Source organism: Canis aureus, chromosome 17 (genome assembly GCF_053574225.1).
Source record: "Canis aureus isolate CA01 chromosome 17, VMU_Caureus_v.1.0, whole genome shotgun sequence".
Classification (NCBI taxonomy): domain Eukaryota; kingdom Metazoa; phylum Chordata; class Mammalia; order Carnivora; family Canidae; genus Canis; species Canis aureus.
The window spans coordinates 26,281,235-26,303,760 of NC_135627.1; the positions used below are offsets into that span (position 1 = coordinate 26,281,235).

The 22,526-nt window shown below is 32.9% G+C and overlaps 1 pseudogene; it reads left to right on the top strand.

Moving 5' to 3' along the window:
- Positions 1-17,430: 17,430 nt before the first annotated feature.
- On the top strand, positions 17,431-18,760 carry LOC144287853 (translocation protein SEC62 pseudogene; annotated as a pseudogene).
- The last annotated feature ends 3,766 nt before the right edge of the window (positions 18,761-22,526 follow it).

Sequence of the window (22,526 nt, forward strand, 5' to 3'; positions counted from 1 at the left end):
AGAGAGAGAGAGAGAGAGAGGCAGAGACACAGGCAGAGGGAGAAGCAGGCTCCATGCAGGGAGCCTGACGTGGGACTCGATCCCTGGTGTCCAGGATCACACCCTGGACTAAAGGCGGCGCTAAACCACTAAGCCACCCTGGCTGCCCGCTTTATGACTTTATTTTTGTCAGAATATACTACTGAAAATTAATTAATGTAACATCTTGAATATTTGGTACATCAGAAATAGCTTGAATTGAGCACTAGCCATATGCAAGATATATTTCTAGATAATGGAAAAAAATAGTAAACAAAACAGAAAAAAAAGTTGTTCTCTTGTATTTATCATTCTATGGGAAGGGAAACAAACATAATAATAAATATGAAAATCGGGACACCTGGGTGGCTCAGTGGGTAAATGTCTGCCTTCAGCTCAGGGCGTGATCCTGGAGTCCCTGGATTGAGTCCCACATAGGGCTCCCTGCATGAAGCCTGTTTCTCCCTTCGACTATGTCTCTGCCTCTCTCTCTGTGTCTCTTATGAATAAATAAATAAAATCTTTAAAAATAATAATAAATATTAAAATCATGTAGTTTTTTAAAAAATATATAAAATTGGAATTAGTAAAGAGATTAGAAATTCTGTAGGAGATGGTTGAAATCTGAATTAGATTAATCACCGTGCTGATCAGGTGGAGGCTGGTGGGGGGTGGAGGTGGTGAAAGAATTCCTCTGAGGTAGAAGAAAGATGGAAGTTTACTGAATACACTCCTAGATAGAAGCCAGCAGGACAGCAGAGGAATGACTGAATGGCAGGAGGCAGTAGTGAAGGGCTGTAGTTAAGGGAAGGAAGGGGAGGAGGTATGGGAACACATGGAAATTTCCTTTTTGGGTACCTATGCCTGGTTGGAAGTGGTCCATTGGTCAGCTAGGGCTTATGAAAATTTCAGAGTGGATCTCCTGCTAGGCCTGTTTGTGTTCAGCCCAGTGGTCACTGTGGGCCCTTTTACCTTAGTCAGATTTTATTGCTCAAGTATATTGCATGAAAGCTGTCTCTATAGGTAGCCCTTATTTGAGAAATGAAAGAACTTGAGAGAATGAGCTCTGGTGATATCCAGATGAAGGATGTAGGTGGAAGAGGTAACTGCAGTTCAAAGGTCCTAATTTGAGCAGGCCAATCAAAAGCTTATAGAAAGGATGGGAATGCCAAGAAGCAGAGAAAGTTCTCTTTTATCCACTTCTGATGAAAGGCATCCTCATCTCACAGAAATCTCTTGGGCACCTGAGGTATTGAATTAACCTTTTCATGGAATTGGGCCCTCCATTTTACCTGATGTGGTTGGTGACGAATAAGGAGAATAGCATTTTAGAAAGTAGCAAGAGATACACAGAAGCAGCCAAAAAGCTAGGACAAGAAAGGAATATTTTTTGTTAGTGAATAAAACCAAACACTCAGAAACAAAAGTAATTTGCCCAAGAATACTCAGGTAGTCATTGGACTGAATTCTCAACTTTTTTCCATCTTATTCTAGGTGTTTTGTTTGTCATTGGAGATTTACATGTAAACAGCACATTCATTTCACTGTTGTTAGCAATAGCTGTTTGAAATTTGGAGACCACAAACTTAGGTATGCATTTAGTATTTCTGGGGGGAAAACACCTTTCAATATGTTTAAGTAGACTTAAAAAGAAGTGAGAAGGATAAAATGAGGAAGGGATCAAACGTATAAGCAAGCTTTAACTTTCAAGAGGCTAACAGATGAATTTTTATCGAAGAGGATCCACAATTCTCAGTAGTGATAGATTTATATTTTATGTCAAGTATAAATGCATGCACAGGTAATGAACAAGAATAAATGTCAGAGGGATTGAACCATTTCTGTAATATGAATAGTCAGGCAGATAAATTTATGTTCCCACTGAAAACAACTAAAACTGCTAGATTAAAATTTTTTAAAGCACAAGAAACAGCAGCAAAAACAGTAACACTTTTATATTAAACAGCTGGCAAGCTAATGTAGATTAATCAGGACTTACAAATCTAAGTAATACAAAATATAAATGGAAACCTAAAGCTGATTTTGAAAAGGGAGAATTTGCTAGGCTGATGAGTTTTGCATAGGAAACAAAGGGCCAGACTTTGGCAACTGACAGAGGAGGATTACACAGGAAATCCCAAATCAGTAAAACTGGGACCAAGGGGTTAAATTCTCAGTTTGAGTGCAAAGTAGAAGTAAGCATATGGGAGCCTCCCTCCCATAGGCTCATTAAACCACAAGAACAATTGCATTATTTAACACTAAGCACAGAAGCATAAACAAACAAACAAACAAACAAATCCTGAGATAATGGCTAGCTTGGCCTCAGTCAGATTTGTGGTCCAAATTCAAACTAGGTAAATTTTTAAAAGCCTCAGTGAAGAATTAATTTAAAATGTTCATAATTTGTTAATGGCTAAGGGGTTGAGCAAGAGAGAAAGCAAATAAGCATGTACCATCAACTTAACCCCAATTTGTATCTTTATGCCACTGTTTGTTTCATCAGTGTCTCTGTGAGGGATCGAGGTCTGGGACTTCGTACTCTCATCTACCTGATGTCACTCTGAGGTATTTGGTTTTTATTGGTGAGTTATAATATTCATTTATCATTCTATATAATATTTTGTTCTATGAATATCCCCTAAAACATGGCTCATTGTGCCTAAACTTTGTGTCATAATATGGCGAATGCTGAAGACCTGCTTTCCTTATGAGATGCTAGAATTTTGGTATACACTAGCCAGAGAAGGATGATATGATCAGTCTCCAAAAGAAACCTTGAGGATCTTGTCTCTAATAAGCTTTACTTGGGACACCTGGGTGGTTCGGTGGTTGAGGATCTGCCTTAGGCTCAGGGTGTGATCCTGGGGTCCGGGATCAAGTCCCACATTGGGCTCCTTGCAGGAGAGCCTCCTTCTCCCTCTGCCTATGTCTCTGCATTTTTCTCTCTTTCTCTCTCCCTTTGTGTCTCTCATGAATAAATAAAAACTTTTAAAAAATAATCAGCTTTCCTGAACAATATTACCACTTTTCTCACAAATTGTTTGAATTTTTCATATTAATTTTTATGTATTTATATGATTCATTCTTATTTAATAAACTCAGGGAAGACATGTGACAAGGCAAAGGGTTTTGATTTCTAAGGCCTTACATAAATCCATAGGAAATAAGAGGTCTCAATCTGGAGGGGGGCGGTGTGGCAGAAATCTTAATTAAAAAACGTATCCTTTGCTTAGTACGGAGCTCCTCAACCAAGAATCACAATAATTTCCAGTGGTTTGAAGAGGTTGAATAACAAGAATAGGAAGTGGAAATGGACCTGTGCAATCATATAAATAACAGCAAGGTATCATGAGGAGATAATACCTTTTGAATAATGAGAGCTACATTAGATGTTATTTTACTAAACTCAGGCAACTATTCCTGAACTGTCTGTTCTCCAAAGTACTATTTATTATTATTTTATTTAAGAAATGCTTTATTGTTAAATTATATGTGTTTACTACAAAGCATATTAATCCTTGTGGAGGAAGGAAAAGAGCTGATTTATTCTCAGTGTCTGCTCAAAAGCCATGATGAGAGTAAAGACAGAGAAACAAGAAGTGGTTTAGGTAATATAAATAAAACTATGACAGTCGGGATCCCTGGGTGGCGCAGCGGTTTGGCGCCTGCCTTTGGCCCAGGGTGCGATCCTGGAGACCCTGGATCGAATCCCACATCAGGCTCCCGGTGCATGGAGCCTGCTTCTCCCTCTGCCTATGTCTCTGCCTCTCTCTCTCTCTCTCTCTCTCTCTGTGACTATCATAAAGAAATTAAAAAAAAAAACAAAAAAAAAAAAAAACAAACTATGACAGTCTTCAAGCGAGGTCCTATGGATGGGGGAACAGAGGACCAGCTGAGGACAAAGCACATTGACAAGTCCTTTAAACAGGCAAAGTGACATTCCTCTACAGACTCCATTGCCTTGATGTTCATACTTTGCTAAGGGAGAAGGCAATCTTAGCCCGAACCCCAGGAGCCTGGAAGTCTACTTTAACATATAAAAAATCCTTTAGAAATGTCCTTTATCTCTACCCGGCAAGATACATGTTGGCAATCATCCCCCAACCACATGGCCCAACGATATACATCTGAAAGGTCTCATGACTCAGGTTTTATTAGACAGTATTAAGTGACCTTTACCCAACAATAGCTAGACCCCTCAAGGTCCTTGAAATCTTGCTTCCAAAATTCCTTAGAGAGTATGCTATCCTCAAATCCCTCCCAACTCCCAGGTATATAATCAGCCACCCCTCATAGGCTTGGGGCAGCAGCTCTTCCAGCCCACAAGTCCTGTCCCTGTGCTTTAATAAAACCACCATTTTTCACCAAAGACGTCTCAATAATTCTTTCTTGGTCATTGGCTCTGGACCTCGCCTCACCAAACCTCACCCATATTCCAAAATTTCATCATTATGTCTGGCTATTTAGAATCTGCTCTACTTTTCTTCCACAATAACTTTCCATAATTTTTCCCCACAGATGATTAAATACATATTATTAATAAGAATGCATATTATCTAGATCAAGATCACTTAGATATTTCTCTTTCTGAAAGTTTATATTTTATAAATCAATTTTACCATAGCATTCTTAGTTCTTTAGTTCTTATAATTACACAAATCTGACTTATAAAATCATAATGGAAAAAAGAATGGGGCACACATGTTTAAAAAAGAATGCTGACTGCTTCTTTGTATTAAATTGCTCCAATAAAGAATGAATTGGCACTTTATAGTCATTTAATTAGGAAAAGAGTATTTTATTTTTATCTCTTATATCACAACTTACAAAATAGTGACTTTAATGGTTCTGCTCACTTAATTATGTCAACAATTAAGGACTGTTAAACACTAAGCTATAACTTGTCTTGTTGAGTTTGATTCATTTTACTGGCCTACTTATATTTCAACTGATTCTTTTAAGTATTTGGATAAAAGCAATGTTATAATGAAACAAAATGATATGGATCCTGTAAAAAAACAGACTTTAGACTGTAATTTAATAATTAGAATACACAGTAAAATGTAAAATATAACTTAAATATACTTAATTCTATTTATATAATATCTTTTGATGGTTCAAAATTATTACAGTGAACTTGGTCTGTTTTTAGCAATCAGTTTAGTTCTCTTTCTGGCATTTATGAATACAATGCCCTGGGGTATTTTCTTAATCTCTTTATACCATAATGTCATCACTATTAAAGAGAGGATTCATCATATAATAGGAGCTACTGCTTAAAATTGTGTACCAGATTAAAACACATTAAACACCTAAAGAATGCATATTATTGACAAACTAATTATGCCATTAAAGTAAACCCTAATTATAATATTATACTTTTTCCTCTTTTATCATTATTTGTCAGTCCCCTTGCATACACACTGTCTTCCTATCAGTCACTAAATAATGGGTTTTCTCAAAGTTTGGCTTTTTTGTTTATTTGTTTCTCATTCTGTATCTTTCCTCTGATGATCTTATCCACATACATTTAGTGTTTCTATATTTTTGATGGATATGAATATAAACTTCACTACATATTATTTCTCCAAACTGCATCAATATTTCCAAATGATTATGTAATATAATTATATGGATATTTCAATACACCTCCGTGTTAGTTTATAACGTAAAAATAAATGTGAATATTTCTCTAAAAACTTGATTTATACTAGCATTCCTCAGTCAAGGTCTTTACCATCCTACTGCACAGAGCATTTATAGAGCTGTCATTACTGACCCTTCCTACTCTTCATCTTTCTACACCCAAGCATTCATCAAACTTTTAGATTCAAACACATAAATGCTTATTAAATATACTCATTTTTCTTAATCTCTGATGCACTTTCATATTTCAACTTTTTGCCATCTCCCATTAGATCTGCTGCTATCACCTTCCAACTAATATCTCCACATGCATTCAACCTCCATATACTACTTCAACTATTCTTTGTCTGAGAGCTGAAGTGACCTTAATAAAATACAGATGTAATCATCTGCATCAGTTAACCCTAATTTAACCCTCTGGTTAAATCCCTGCAATCTGTTTTGACTGGGAGAGAATTCCTGGAGTATGAATTTGGTGGTATGGGCATGGGTCTGAAAGTCTGCTGATATTAGATAGCTGATAAAAACAATAATGATATTTGCCAGCATTTTTGAGTTTTTGCTGAGGTAGGCACTGAACTAAGTATACAACAGGCATTATTTATTTAACACAAAATGTCTAAGATTATTGATAACCTTAATTACTACCATTTAACATTGAAGAAATTAAAATGTTAAGCAAGTTGCTATATAGAGAACCCTAAAGACTCCATTAAAAACCTCTTAGTGGGGCACCTGGGCGGCTCACCAGTTGAGTGCCTGCCTTTGGCTTGGGGTGTGATCCTGGGTGGGTCTGGGATTGAGTCCCACATCAGGTTCCCCAGAGGAAGCCTGCTTCTCCCTCAGCCTATGTCTCTGTCTCTCTCTCTCTGTATCTCTCATGGATACATAAAATCTTAAAAAAAAATAAAACCTCTTAGAACTAATAAGCAGATTCAGTAGTTACAGAATACAAAATCAAAATAAAAAAGTCAGTTGTGTTTCTATACACTAACAACTCTCTGAAAAAGAAATTAGGAAAACAATCCCATTTACAATATAACCAAAAAGAATAAAATAATTAGGAATAAACTTAACTATGGAGGTAAAGACTTGTGTATGGAGAACTACAAGACACTGATGAAAGAAATTAAACAAGAGAAACAAATCCCATCACATATGACAACATGGACAAATCTGGAAGACATGATGCTAAATGAAATAGGGTAATCATAAAAACTCCAATACTACAAGATTCCATTTATATGAAGTATCTAAAATGGTCATATCCATAGGAACAAAGAGTGGGATAGTGGTTATAATGGCTGTGGAGGGGGGAAATGAAAAGATACTATGAATGAGCAGGGTATTTCAGTTAAGTAGGTTGAATAAGCTCTAGGGATAACACAGCACAATGGTGTTCCTATAGTTGACAATAATTTTTGTACACTGAAAATTTTAAGAGAGTAGATACCACACTTGATCTTAGCCAAAAAGGCCAAGAAGAGATAAGAAGGTAGATCCCATGTTAAACTTCCTTATGACAATAAAAGAAAAGAAACTTTAAAAATTGGTCAAAGTCCCTTTGTTAAGGGATGTAGCATGGACACCTGACAAGTGTATTTGTATTTAATCCCTCTGCTTTTGAAGAACACTTACAGCAAGGGGATCTTTGTTTACAAGTGAGAATAAGTTGACTTTATTCATAAATAACTATTGATCAAATGAGATCAAGTAGAGAATATATAGAAAAGATTTGCCACAATTTGGCCAAGGTGGTGGGGGTGAGTGGGGGAACTAGACAATTGTTCAATGTGGTAACATGAGTTAACAAAGAACATGTATTTTCTCATTCCACACACAAAATATGCTGAATAAAACACAGCACACATATTTACTTGAGATAAACATAAGAAGAAACATTTCAGAAATGAAAGCTATATACCTATAGATGTATAGGGATATGTATACACTCAAACATACATGCATATATATACATGCACATATAGTAGCAAGACAAGCTACATCTAGATAGCTCATCAGTGGATAGAAACTGAAATACAGGATTTAGGGTCTGGAGTCATGAGTCCAAACAGGAATGAGTGATAACTTTTTACTCTCTTTAATACCTGGGAGCTGGAACTAAGCATAAAAATATAAGTATTCATCTGTGAATGAGCACTGAAGATACTCCTGAATGAAGAAAAAAAAAAAGGAAAACATCATGCTGTCCCCTTGTCCTCCACACACTGTCTTCACAGACTCCCGTATCTCTGGTTGAACTTTTATATTTTTGAGCTGAGGCCAAACGGAAACAATCCTTACAAATTTTTAACAACCAAGTATCTGAAGGTCTTCCTTGAAGAGTTCAGCTAAAAATGTGTTCATAGCAAAGAATTATAAGCCACATGAGGAAACGAATTGCCATCAGAGAGGTACTCTACCATTCTAAAAGTATAGGTCAACCTTAAAGAAGATGACTGCTAATAGTGCACTGAGAATTTAGTCTAAAAGAGTATTAACAAGGTGAAAGAATAGATAGTAATAATTTCCATTTTCTGGCCTAGTTAACCAGGTGGATGATGGTACAACCCACCAAGTTGAAGAATGAAAAAAGAAAATGTCGAACAAAAATCGTATGTTCAGTTGGCACATTTGAATTTGGAGATGCCTGTGGTACACTGACTTAGTCAACTTGGATTATCATAACAAAATGCCATAAGGTGAAGACAAATAGAAATTTACTTTCCTACAGTTCTGGAGATTGGGAAATATAAGACTAAGGTGCTAGCCAATTTGATTCCTCATGAGAGTTCTCTTTCTGGCTTGCAGTTGGCTGCCTTCTTGCTCTTGCAAGGTCCTCCGGTGTGTGTGTGTGTGTGTGTGTGTGTGTGTGTGTGTGTGTGTGTGTGTGCACGCACGCGCGTTGTATGTAGAGAGAGAAAGAGAGAGAGCCCTGACTTATTTCTTATGTAGGCATTAATCTCTTCATGAAGGCCCTACCCTAATGACCTCATCTAATCCTATTACCTCTGGGTCCCATCTCCAAATATCATCACATTAGGAGTTAGGGCTTCAAAATATGAATTTTAGGGGGATACAAACATTCATTCTGTAACACTAATATATGTTTTCCTATCAGAAATGATATATTCACTTAGGATGAATTTTTGTTATTTATCAAGATTTGTTGACACCATTAACTAATAAAAGATAATTTGGATTCCATAGGAATCTCAATAATTTATCTTGTATTAATTCATTCAATTAACAAGAATTTGAGTTCCCATTCTGTGCGAGGCACTGCCAAAATACATCAGTGAGCAAATAAAGATCCCTGGCCTGATGTAGATTTTCTTATAAGAAGAGAGTTGATAAAAATAAATACTATAGATAAATAAAATGATATGTTAAGAGGTAGTAGAATATGGAAAATTTTTATTTGAGTGTGCAGTGATAATGGGACAAGACGATTGTGTCTTCCTCTTTCTTATCTGTATCCTCTATAATATTATCTTGAAGGTCTACCCCTCATAAAATGATATCCATTTCCCTACACTCTGCATCTTGACCTTGCCTTGAGACTTGCTTTAAGTAGTAAAATGCTATGGTACCGAAGTATATCAGTTCTAATCCTAGACCTCAAGCACTGAATACTTTCACCTTCAGAATCTCTCCTTCCACCATATGAATCAGATTGGGCTACTCTGTGAAGGATGAGAGACCACATGTACCAGAACTGAGACATCCCAATTGGCCCAGCTGAAGTAGAAAAGTCATGTAGACTTTCATGTAGAAAAGTCTATCAAAGATCAGCAAAAGTCAACTCCTTTACTCACATCTGACCACAGATGTCACAGAAGACCAGTTGAGACAGTATGCATACATAAAACCAGCGTATATGCATATATACATATAGATATATAGGGATATGTATACACTCAAACATACATGCATATATATATATGCACATATAGTGAAAACTTGTGAAATAATACGATGTAGAAAATTATCATTCAAATAGCATGTACACATTAAAGCAGCTAATTAACAAAATTCTGTTTTAGACCATTTTATAAGCATATAGTATAGCATCTCTTTCCATCTACTATCTTTGAAGTCTTGATGAATGAATGAATGTTTTTCATTCTCTTATAGTATAATGCACTTTATTCCAAATACCAATGTGTTTCTTTTGGATTTTATTAAGCACTATCCACTGGAAATCAGGAGCAGAATTGTGCAACCACAGGAAATATGGGTTGCATGCTTATTGGTTTTTCTATGTGTCTTAACAATATTAGTTTAAATCAGCCCATCCTTGTTGTCATTCTATGGCATATGTACAATTATTGGGCCCATTTACATACAGGAGAAATGAAACCCATAAAAATTAACTGTCCCTGAACCACACAATTGAGGCAAAATTTGAATCTAGGTAATTCGATTTCCAAATCCCACTCTTATTACTATGCTAAAGTGTCTTTCATAATCTAGCCCCACCTGATATATGTCCCCCCTTAAAATATACTTATATATTTCATGTATGATTGGCTATAAGGAAATTTTTTACCTAAAATTGTCATTCAGAAAAGAGAGGCATTTTACATTTGTGCTCCTTCACAGTATTTTTTTTTCTAAGTGTTCTCTTAATGGTTTTACTTAAAAATTAAAATGTTATTTTGCATATGACTACATAATGGCCACTACTGGCTATTTCTTAAGCAAATTTATTATAAGCAACTTAGAGAACAATTCACTAAGCAGTTACTTTGTGAATATTGAAGATAGATAACTATAGGAAGAAGAAAGCCACATTTTAAGTGAGTAAATATCTGAAGCTTCAGTTAAAAATCTCCATTAAGATAACATACATTTTAAAAAAACTTCTATATTTCAAATAACTTGAGCAAAAGTGGAGGCGAACTTCTCAGGATTAGTGAGGTATATAACTCAAAACCTTCAGTGTTTATTATAAAGGCCGAAGAGAAAGATAAAAAGTCAGGATAGTTTTTTTTTTTTCCAATAAAAAATAGAAATTAGAAAATATATAATCAGATTAGTACATTTCCTTAAAGCTTGTAGTTTAGTATTGCATTGACTAAATGATAGATGTGTAAACTAAATTAATAGACTTATTTTAAGCAAATATTTGACAACTGCATCTAGTACTATAAGTAATCAGTCATAGGCACCATTTTGGCTCACATAGTATTAACATAATTGAACTTTGATTATTTAGTGTGTATGCAATACCCTTAGCTTTTTTATTTCTGACTTCAGTTTGCTTATTTTCTTGCTTGTTTATTTTGGTTTGGATCTTCTCTTTAGAAAAACCAAAAAAGGATAATCTTGCCTTAAAGGTGTTTTGTATACTGATAGATTTGAATTGGCAAAATACATACATACATACATGCCTACATACACACATTATATGCAGACATGATATAAAAATTGTTTTTCAAAAATGCATTTATGTACCAGTAAATATATGCAAGATCATTTAAATGTAAATTTTCATTTAAATTTCATAATAGTATGCTATTGAATATCTATACTATACTTTATTAAACAATCTACTATTATAGAAAATTTTAATTTTATGTACTTACTTGTAATAACTATGCTATTACATTCATATTTTCGCTCATATATAATTAATATACATATATATACAAAATTTCTCTAGAGTTAATAGATGAAACAAAGAAAGATGACATACACGTTGGCAGATTTGTTGTTTAGTTTTGGTAAGAATCAGGCAACCAAATGGAGATTTGGCCCTTTATGTATAAAAGTGCAAAGAACTAGAGCATTAAGGCAATTGTCCAAGTTAACAGGTAAGTGTCCGAGACAATATTTAAATCTCTAACTTGTCCGATTTCAAAATCTGTATAATCAACCACTATCTATTTTTAAAATCTTGCTTTGCTCATATTAAGTTTTATGTAGGGAGTAATCCTATTTCCAAAAATGGGAAGTAAAGTGTCTCTAGGTGAAGAAAACAGCAACAAATAACACACAAAACAATGTGAACAGTGCAAAAGACATGTTTATAGAACTGCCATTACTTGGTTTTGTTTCCTACTGACATATTATTAATAGTAATGCCAATAAGAACAATAGTTAAATGTTTATCATGTAATAAGCAAGTGCTGTATCAGAAATATATGCATTACCTTACTGGATTTCACAATAATTATTATTGGAATCGTTATTATTGTTGTTATTATTTCCATTTTATGTATTTTAAGTTACACTAAAATATGTTTCCAGTTACTTTGTAAATAAGTCTCTATTGATAAAATCAAAAATAAATTCTCAATACTCATTTATTTTGGCTGCTTTATAACAAAAATGCACTTTCGATTTTACTCATGTAACAGGTAAATAATCTTTTTAAAAAAAAGATTTTATTTATTTATTCATGAGAGACACAGAGAGAGAGGCAGAGTCATAGGCAAAGGGAGAAACAGGTTCCCCGTGGGGAGCCTGATGTGGGACTCATCCCAAGATCCCAGAATCAGGCCCTGAGCCAAAGGCAGATGGTCAACCACTGAGCCATCCAGGCATCCCATAAATGAATTATCTGATGTCTCATTTTGGTAATGCAGAAAAAAAAAATCATGTGTAGTAGAAAAACTTTTAGGGCATAAAGTATTATAAAATGCATTTGTTTTATGAAGCTGTAACATTACACTGCCTGGCACCTACAAATTTTTTTCTAAAATAAACTTTTTTTATTTTTTGACATCATATTTTCACAATTTTTCTCCCATTCATCTTTTTAAAAAATTTCCCCATTAAATTTCATTTTAAAAAGTAGAGCACTTTGTACATGAATAACATTATCAAATAACATGATAAACAGTCTCAGCAGAATAAATTGGATTTAGCTTACTACACAACAAGCACTCACCAAATATTCAAACATTCTTATGAGCTAAAAATTATCATTTTCAAATATTGAATATATCTCTGACATTTGGAATTTTCAAAGGCTGGAAAATAGGTCAGATAGTCTCAGAACAGCAATCTGAATTAGAATAAGATTTCCTATTTTAAAAACATGTCACTTAAATAATTTTGAAGGCCATGGATTCTTGCTTCATCTTTTATGTATTTATTCTTTTTTTCCATTTTGTTAAATATCGTATATCATCTTATTGGTATGAAATTATGTTCAAGTTAGCTATGTATTTTGTTATTTTAATAATACAGTGAAGAATCATGACCTTTTAAGTTAGAATATGGTTATATGACATACCTGAAAACTAAGCAGCTAATTGAATTTACCTGAGGGACATATCACAGTTTCATATGTATCTTCTCTAACCATATATTTATCAGTCATTATCAATATTATTTGACTTCAGTTCATAAAATGGAGAGAAGAATATGTATTTCCAATAGTAGCAAACATCTCAAGTAGGCTAAACTGCAAATTAATTACAAAAATAATGCAGAACTATTCCTTTAAGAATATCACATGTTACTCTAAGTGCTAAACTCAGGTCTTTAAAAAATTAAAGCAAAGTATAAAGACATATTTAAATACTTAACATCAAAATTAGCATGGGGCTTTATTTAAAATATTTCATTTGAAGCATATTGTTTCTATTTCTCCTTTCCATATGCACATTGGATATATAGAGTATGTGAACATTGATTTAATTAAGCAAATTATTTTGAGCCGCTGAGTCATAAACTGAGATATTTGGGAAGAAAAATGAGCAGTAGACAGTTTGGTATGTCAGGCTATTTAAACCAACTTCAATTTTTTTTCCCTTTGATTTCTCCCAATTTCTGTTCCAAAGCTGTAAGGTAAATTGATATAATTAATGTTCAAGAAGATGTATCACTCCCTAGTCCTACCAACTAAATAAATTATATTCTGTATAAATAACTTGCTTCCAAGCAAGGCAAACATAAGATGTTGAAAGAACTATAAAATTAGAGAAACTAATGTCTTTAGAGCATGAAAAATCAAAGGAAAATTGCAGCTGTAAAAATGTTTATGTATTACTCTGAAAAAATTATGTTTAAGAGGAAAATTGAAGAATCCACAATTTCTTTTGACTGAACCAATGCTAAATTTCATATCAGAGGAAAAAGCATAGATAAAAGAAGATAGAAGTCAGACAATAATTTGACTTTTGTTAAATAATTTTTATTCCACCTATACTGAGTCTCAATAGGGGGACAAAGGGAACAGCCAAATTAGAATATTATGTAAGAATTTATTCTTTGTAAAAACATATGTTAAAATATACTTTGACTTATTTTGAACTACTTTACTCATGCATTTTTATTTGTATATGTTTTATAGAAATTCACTCAAATAGTTTCATATTGAAGATTTGCTTTTTAGTTTTAATTATTTATGGAGTAATGTCATCTACAGCACCACAATCCAAGTAAATACTTCCCTATAGGATATATATGCTTGTATGAAATTCCACTTCCTAAAACACTTATCAAGTTTGTCTGTTTATTATCATTGACACAAATGTTTAGTTTTTTTCAAGACTAGATTAAAATTACTTAATGTTCAAAATTATGTAATATTTTATAAAATGTTATTTCCATTTTTGTCTTGTTCACTGCTGTAACTCATAAGTCAGCACATAATGTCTACTTAAGGTCTGTGTTATATAAATGTTAAGTATAAGGTATATCACCTACATTTGCTGTACCAAGCTAGGTTCTTTTAAATAGGACAAAAGAAAATTAGATGGTTACTTATCTACTGGTCTCCAAGGTAGTTTCTTCTGTGCTTTTTATTCATATTAAGACTATATAACTGAAAGCATGCGTACACACATGCATATACATAATCGTGTACAAAAAGGAAATGATAAATTTTATACTCTTTTAATAGACCATAAAATCAACTAATTTGAAAATATATTGCTTGATGTATCTAAAGATATGAAACAATTAGGTATATAAAAATGAAAAGAGAAAAACAGAACTGTCCCTCCAAATGCTAAAAGCAGGGCCTTTTGATCTGAGATTACTATAATTGTAGGATCAAATAAAAAAGTACCTAAAACTAAAATAACATATTTTTCCTATTTTTACAGAGAGGAAAGTAAAAACCACAAAACAGATGACATAAAAATATGTTCCTCCCATTTTACAGAGAGGAAAGTAAAAACCACAAAACAGATGACATAAAAATATGTTCCTCCCATAAGAAGCAAAGTAAAAAACTAAATACAGAAGGTATCTAAAACTGGGGACTCTTACAAGAAAACAAATAATATCTATATGCATTTGAATAGAGAATTTTCAGTTGAAATAAAAATAAGGTAGACAGAAATAGCACTCTCTTAAAAGAACAAAAGCAGTTTGCAGAATATCGGTAAAATTTCTATATCTATTAACTATGGCATAGGCCTAAAATGAGTATATGTGTGATTTCAATTATGACAGTAAGAAGAAATGTTAATTTAAACATGTAAAAAATAAGATCAGATCAATCATATGATGATTTTAAAGAAGAATAAATTGAATTGTTTTTGAATTGTTAAATATGACTTACTGAAATCTAAAGAAATTTTTAGAAAAATAATTTTCCAAAATAAACGTGTGAATAATTAAAATATTTTGACAGGAACACTTTGTGTTTGTTTTTCCTTAAAGATTTATTTATTTGAAAGAGAAAGAAAGTGTGGGATTGTGTGCATGAATTGTGGGCCGGGCAGAGGGAGAGAATCCTCCAGCAGATTCCCTATTAAGTGAGGGCCAGGTCCCAGATCCATGAGGTCTTGACCTGAGCCAAAACCAAGACTCAGATGCCCTACTAATTGAGCCACTCGCACCCCAGGAACACTGTAAATTCTCATCTTTCTACAGACTGTTTTATAGATTGTCTTAGAGTAGTATGTTTATCTCATATGAGAATGATCCTTAAAAGAAGGTACAAAATATATATTTAATTGAAAAGTAGAATAAAGTTAGAAAGTAATAAGGAATTTTTTTTGTAATAAGGAAATTAACGTTATCTTGTCATAATAATATAGATTGTGGTAATAACTTTGTGATCTTATACTTTTAGAATAGAAATCATCTAAATTCCTCTATGAAGAAACATAAAAAGATTTTGTATATAACAATGGAGTTTTATTTCATAACAGAAAGACATAATATGGTTACCACATGATGATGGATGGTGCTAGGCCTTTCCTCCATCTTTAAATATGTCTGTTGAACAGAAGATTGAAAAAATTAGGAAGTAGACTCACCATTAATGTCAAATACAAGTTGGAAGAAGAATAAGTCTATATAGCATATTGGTCTCTTGATTCAAAGAAAATATGGGTATGAATCCTACTTTATCACTTACTAGTTTTGACAAATGATACTCATAGTCTTTCTGGGTTCTCAGAAATAATAAATGAGATAATGAACATGAAAATATTTCAAACAGTTCTTGTACCTACTTACTTAATAACTATGAGACTTTATTCAGAAATTCCATTAAGTATACAGAGGCTAAGAGTTTATACATTTTATGCATCATTTACAGGAAAATAATATGAAATTTGGTATAAAATATTAACTTAGAAAGATAATTAATAATAATAAATTATATATTTTAAAAGTACACAATACTGTCAACATCACAAAATCAGGGAAATAACAATACATCTAATATAAACTACCTCAGGTATCATATAATGTCTTTTTTTTTCCTAAATTTGTTTCTTTATACTTCTTAACTATTTATACACAACAGTTATATGTTATCATTATCTATACAGTGAATAGAAGTATGTAATTACTGTCTTGCCTAATTAATCAATTTTAAATTTAATCTTTGATTTTTTAATATTAATATATTTTTGGTATCAATATCCTTTTTTAAGTTTTAATAATTATCTGCTTTTCATTTCCCATCTTATACTCATTATTTCTCAACTTTATGTCTGATTAAGTTAGCTAGTATTTGGTTTATTTGGTTTATTTTGTTGAAAGTAACAAGATTAATTTATATATTATTTTTATTCTTTTAGGACTTCCCATCTCATTGCTGTTTCTTTTTCTTTTAATTGTATTTCCAACTATCTATTTGTTTTTGATTTTTTTGTTGGTCTTATTCTTTTGTATGTGTGCTGAGAATTAACTAAAACAATCATCAGAGAGCATGTGAATTATATTCTCCCATTCTAATTATTAGTTATGTTCTTTAATAAAATATTGTATTGTAAATAGTTTTTAAAAAGTCAATTTTGAAAAAGAAACTTATATGTTAAATCACTAATTAATTTTAATCTATAATATTTTATAGAAATGTACATTTACAAAAAATCTGTTCTTAACTGTCCTATTATATTTGAGGAATAATTTTAGAAAAAATTGCAGAAAAGATGATTAAATGAAGACATTTACTTTTGTGGATTCTTGAAATTTTACTCAAATACTAATAAAATGACATATAAATAGTATAAATACACAAATTCAAGGACAATAGGTAAAAGAGTAGCAAGAAAATTCTGGATCCTAAAAAACAATTAGATGGATGCTAAAAAATTTAGCGGACCTGGAAAATTTAATCCTAATCCGGCCATTGACTAAAGTAAAACTCGGTTAAATTACAAAGCAAAAAATTCCCAAAGGCTCAAGAATTGATGACACCAAGGACCTTTGGATCCAGAAGTGAATTTAAGGGCATGTAAAGCTCAAATAAAGAAATCTGATGGAAAATCTATTCCAAAATAATTACTGGAGTTACAAAAATAATTCTAAAACATTAATAATGAGGGGTGGCACGCCAACATGGCAGAATGCAGGAGACACAAGAAGCGGATCCAGGAAGTTGGTGAATCATCTAAAGAAGAGAAGGCTGTAGCCAAGTATCTTCAATTTAACTGTCCAACAAAGTCTACCAATTTGATGGGGCACTGATTTGATTATTTATTTTCATTGCTTCAAAAGCAGTGGATTGCCTTTTGGATTCAAAGTGGGCAAAGGCCAAGAAAGGAGAGGAAGCTTTATTTACAACAAGGGAGTCTGTGGTTGACTACTGCAACAGGCTTTTAAAGAAGCAGTTTTTTCACCAGGCACTAAAAGTAATGAAAATGAAGTATGATAAAGACACAACAAAAGAAAAAACAGAAAGGAAAGGCCAAAAGTGGAAAAGAAGAAGATAAAAAGAGCAGGAAAGAAAATTTAAAGGACGAAAAGACGAAAAAGGAGAAAGAGAAAAAAAAAAAAGATGGTGAAAAGAAAGAGCCTAAAAAGGAGGAAACTCCAGGAACTCCCAAAAAGAAGGAAACTAAGAAAAAATTCAAACTTGAGCCACATGATGATCAAGTTCTTCTGGATGGAAATGAGATATTTGTGTGGATCTATGACCCAGTTCACTTTAAAACATTTGTCATGGGATTAATTCTTGTGATTGCAGTGATAGCAGCCACCCTCTTCCCTCTTTGGCCAGCAGAAATGAGAGTAGGTGTTTATTACCTCAGTGTGGGTGCAGGCTGTTTTGTAGCCAGCATTCTTCTCCTTGTTGTTGCTCGTTGCATTCTGTTTCTTATCGTTTGGCTCATAACTGGAGAAAGGCACCACTTTTGGTTCTTGCCAAATCTGACTGTCCACGTGGGCTTCATTGACTCCTTCAGGCCTCTGTACACACATGAATATAAAGGACCAAAAGCAGACTTAAAGAGAGATGAGAAATCTGAAACCAAAAAGCAGCAGAAGTCCGACAGTGAGGAAAAGTCAGACAGTGAGAAAAAGGAAGATGCGGAGGGAAAAGTAGGACCAGGGAATCATGGAACAGAAGGCTCAGGTGGAGAACGGCATTCAGGCACAGACAGTGACAGGAGGGAAGATGACCGATCCCAATACAGTAGTGGAAATGGGAATGATTTTGAAATGATCACAAAAGAGGAACTGGAACAGCAAACAGATGGGAATTGTGAAGAGGAGGAAGAAGAAGACAATGATGGAGAAACAACTAAATCTTCACATGAAAAATCATAATCTGACTAATTTGGGACTAAATGAGTGCAAGAGGTTGGATTTTCTATGTTGGCTGATCATCCTAATGTACACGTGACATTTGTAGCATTCTTTAAATCCATTTGCTGAAATGTATCTGACATCTAAGACGAGATAGGGTGCCAGGGTGGTATGGCCGTAGACTGTATTTGACATCTAAGCAGTTATATTTAGTCCTTCATTTCATAGAATACTATTATTGGTACAGTCTAAAGCCATTTATAAGTTGTATCTATTTGATAATTTTACAATAAGTAGGTCTTATTCATTTTGATAGTTATCAAAGATGCATTTTCCACAATGATATTTAGATTAATGGCATTTTTGATAATTGTATGGCTTTTTACTGTTAGATTAATCAAAATAACTGAAAAGGATAAGAGAGAAACACCAACATTTTAGATTATGCATAGTTATGTAGTCATTTCACAGTTTCTTTAAAATGAAATGCTTAAACTCCTTGTTCTTGATAGTTCAGCTTTGATTGATTATAAAAGTATACCAAGAAATTTCTAAGATTCTGAGTTCACAAGGTTCAAAAGCACTTTATGGAAACCAGCCAACTAGTAATGCAGCAACACTTTTAGTTTAGCTACAAATTCTATTTTTCCAACTTAGGAAATCCAAACTCATTTGTACATCTGACTCAGAGAAAGATAGTCACCTCCAACAGAGACAGCAAAACAGCATTGGTTGGAAGGCGATGGCTCTTCTTCCCATTTCCATGTCGTGAAAAATGTATTCTGTACATAATTTACAAATAAACATTTTATTTTGTTACTTATTATTTAGAGATTTTCTCAAGGCTTAAATTTGTAATATTAAGACCATGTAAGGGTAATGTTTTTAGAGAAATTGAAGTTTCAATAACCCACAGAACATCTGTGATCTTTCTACAGCAGCTTCAGTTTTGTGCCAACATTCCATGTATTTGAATATGAGTTTAATAGATCCTTATTAAATAAGAGCAGACTTAAAGTAGCTGTTTGTATGCCTTAATGTTCATTTTGATTAATCTTAAATCTCTCCATTCAGAAAGGAGGTACTATATTATCAGACCAGGAGGCACTGCTATTAAAGATAATTTACTGTTCTAAAATATCAATTTAAAATAAAGAACATAAAAGAAAACATAAGAGAAAAAAAACACATTAATAATGAAAGCTCTAATGATAATGTAGTAAGATGACCATAAAATAAAAACAATAAAGCATTTCTTAACATTTCCACACCAGCATATTGGCTGTGGTTTCTGGTATATTTTATATTCTTTCTATATGTCTTTAAAATTCAAACTTATTGGGCAGCCCGGGTGGCTCAGCGGTTTAGCACCACCCTCAGCCCAGGGTCTGATCCTGAAGACCCAGTATCGAGTCCCACATTAGGCTCCCTGCATGGAGCCTGCTTCTCCTTTTGGCTGTCTCTCTCTCTCTCTCTCTCTCTGGTGTGTGTGTGTCTCTCATGAATAAATAAAAAAAATATTTAAAAAATAAAATAAAATAAAATTCAAACTTATCTAAATATATCACTTCTCAGACTCCTTGGTCTTGTTCCTGGTTCCATCAAAATTCTGAAATATCTCTGAACTGGACACAAAATATTTCCACATCACTAAAATCAATGGACATTATTATTGTTATTTTACTTGACTACCCTTAGAAAGTTTGTTTGCACTCACAGATATAAGAGCCATCTCAGAGCAGATAAATTATGCACTTTTACAGATAGAGGTTAATTCTAAATTAATACCTTTAAATAATTTTTAGAATTATTAACATATTATTCAATATATCAAAAACTAACAAATATCTTCCTATAATCTAGTCTTTTGTTTTGATCATCTCTTAAAATGATTTATTGTCTGTTATATTTTGTAAGTTATCCATGAATAACTCTTGTTACCACTTTATTTCTAATTCTTCCTACCTAATCCATCATAAATCCATCAATTTTACATCCAAAATAGCTTTCAGACTCACTACTATCTCTCTCTATTGCTATTCCCAATCTACATCATATTTTATGTAAAATTAAACCTGCAGTAACTAAATATTCTACCTAAAATTGTTCTCTATTATAAAAGTCTAGTTACTTTTTCAGACTTGTAGCTGAGAAAATAATGGTAGCTGCTTAATTGTGAAATACACACACACACACATATTTATGAAGATAAGAAAAAAATCACAGATGGCCCATGAATTTTTTAACATTCCTAGAAGACAGAAAATACTGCAACATTAAAATTACCCATGAATAGAGAAAAAATATATTCCAAAACATCTCTGAGTTTCAGTTTAGTACTGCGACTCTGTTTACTCAGAGTAGAAAAAAAAAAAAAAAAAGGAGGCTCAGGAGACTCTCCAAAAGAGTCAGGAGAGCTTAAATGTACCTGGAACAACCCAGAAAAAAAAAAACAAAAAACAAAAACAAAAACAAAAAACAAACAAAAACAAAACAAAAAAAAACTCCAGTGTTAATGCCAAAATGCCATCATGGTAATCCCATCAAATTCTAGGAAAGGACTATTTTTTTTTTTTAAAGATTTTATTTATTTATTCATGAGCAACAGAGAGAGAGAGAGAGAGAGACAGGCAGAGGGAGAAGCAGGCTCCATGCAGGGAGCCCAACGTGGGACTTGATCTGGGTCTCCAAGATCACACCCTGGGCTGCAGGCAGCGCTAAACCGCTGTGCCACCAGGGCTGCCCATAGGAAAGGACTTGAAAGTGAGTGGGACCAGATCTAGAAGCCATAGCATTCCATCGGGAGGAAAATCAGTTACGCAGAGACAGGTTATTCTACTTGGAGGTCAGGAAGTAAAGGATTGCTAAATTTCATATTAAAAATAAACACAGGGACCCCTGGGTGGCTCAGTCAGTTGAGCAGCTGACTCTTGATTTTGGCTCAAGTCATAATCTCAGGGCTGTGAGATAGCATTCTGCACTCAGAAGGAAGTCTGCTGGAGATTCTCTCTCTCTCCCTCTGCTCCTCCCTTCTAAAATAAATAAGTTGATTAAAAAAACACAAAAAAGAAAAATGCTAAAGAGCTATGAGTTAGTAGTGGGTACAGTCAGCATCAGCAAATTTTAAATCTATAAAGCTTCTAGAACACATATTGGGCTGCAGAGGATGATAAACTAAGGAAATATGGTAAAAACTATAGAATTGGATCTATTTTTTAAATTAGATCTATCTTAATATAAAGAAAGTAGCAAATGATAAGAAGTTATCTCAAATTCTTGTGACAAAGATGGCACTTAATATCATTTAGTTATTTATTTATTTTAAAATGGCATTTTAAACAAAAGATTTTTGACAGTTGGATAGTCACTTAAAAAGAAAAGTAAAATTTGATCAATTCCTCATCACCATCAAGAATGAAACTTCAAACGTCTCAAATTTACTCAAAAAAATACAATATCCAAGTACTAGAAAAAACATTAATAACTAATTTGTCAGTATCATGGATATATATAAATATTATTATATATTTATTATTATATTAGATCAATTATCATATTAGATCAAATTCTAGGTACAAAATAATAATAATAATAAAATATGACTACATAAAATGACAGAATAATCATAGCCTTGAGGCAGAGGGCATCATCACAAATAAATAAATGAGAGACTAAGAAAGTATTTGCAACATCTATCTGTGATAAAGTGCTAATATCTGCAGTATAATGGGGAACATTAACTATAGAAAAGAACAAAAATCCTGTAAGAATATGGGCAGAAAATATTAAATACAAAAATCCCAAAACAAAAATTTTGTGAATTTTATATTTCTTAAAAATATAAAAAAATTCAAGTTTACTCAAAATATTACACTGATAACTTATTTTATATCAATAAAAAATTTCAA